The sequence below is a fragment of the Carlito syrichta genome, unplaced genomic scaffold, assembly GCF_000164805.1.
Source record: "Carlito syrichta isolate Samal-C Ts95f unplaced genomic scaffold, Tarsius_syrichta-2.0.1 Scaffold131698, whole genome shotgun sequence".
NCBI lineage: Eukaryota > Metazoa > Chordata > Mammalia > Primates > Tarsiidae > Carlito > Carlito syrichta.
The window spans coordinates 137,520-138,892 of NW_007075794.1; positions in this window are offsets into that span (position 1 = coordinate 137,520).

Here is a 1,373-nt window from a genome sequence, read left to right on the forward strand (position 1 = left end):
ATCAAAATTTCCAATCGTGTTCTACCCTCAAAAGACCCTCAGATGACCACAGATGCTTTCATTAAAAATGAAGGTGGCAGCCGGGCTCGGAGGCTCAGCCTGTAATCCTGTGCCTTTGGGAGGCTGAGGTGAGTGGATTGCCTGAGCCCGTGAGTTCGAGACCCGCCTGGGCAGCAAGACCTCATCTCTACAATAAATCAAAAAATCAGCCGGGCGTGGTAGCGCCTGCCTGTAGTTCCGGCTACTTGGAAGGCTGAGGCGGAAGGATCTCCGGAGCCCAGCAGGTCGAGGCTCCGACCTGGGCGACAGAGTGAGACTCCAACTCAAAAAAAAAAAAAAAAAAGAAGGTGGCTGGGCACCGTGGCTCATGCCTGTAATCCCAGCACTTTGGGAGGCTGAGGGAGGATCGCTTGAGCCCAGGAGTTTGAGACCAGCCTGGGCAACATAGCGAGCTCTCCTCTCTACAAAAAATAAAAAATAAATTAGCTGCATGTGGTGGCATGTACCTGTAGTCCCAGCTACTCGGGAGGCTGAAGAGGGGCAGATCGCCTGAGCCCAGGAGGTCAAGGCTGTGGTGAGCCATGATTGCGTCACTGAACTCTAGCCTGGGCAACAGTGAGATCCTGTCTCAAGAGGAAAAAGAAAAAAGAAGACATCTTTCACTCGAGCATATCAAGCTACAAAAACTGACTTAAGAACCTACATTTAGCCCAATTGGAAAGAAACAGCGCAGAGCTTCGATGGCAATTTTCAACTGACACTCGAGGTCTCGATCCGCTGCCCCCAGATACACATACCTCCCTCCATTTACTGGGCGTTAAAATGATGATCCCATCAAGAGCTCAGGGGAACACAGGGCCCATCGTGCCTCAGGAATGAGCAGAGAGGACAGAAGGAGTGAGGGTCACAGTCGGCCCAACGACAGTGTAAGACTTAACACTTGGGCATCTTACAGGACCACAGAGGAGGAGCCAAGGCAGGGCCAGGAGCCACTGGCTTTGTACACAGAATGCCAGTGCCTCCCTGGGCAGGATAGACAAAGCCAGGTTTTCCAGCCTAAACCGGAAACAGTCAAACACCCTAAAAGCAATGGCAATAACCTCCCCGGTCAGTTACACCCTGTGCTGAAACAGTCACGTGGAGTATCCAAATGACAACACTGGGACGATTGCAGCCCAGATGTCAGGTGTTCGAATGGAGCAAATTTTGGAAAGTGATTTGAACCCAGGATTTTGGGTCCCATGATATGCACCTTAAACACAGAAATTTAGGCCAGGTGCGCTACTTGGAAGGCTGAGATGGAAGGATCGGCCTGAGCCCAGAAAGTCGTGGGTGTGGTGGCCATGAGCATGCCACTGTACTCTAGCCTGGGC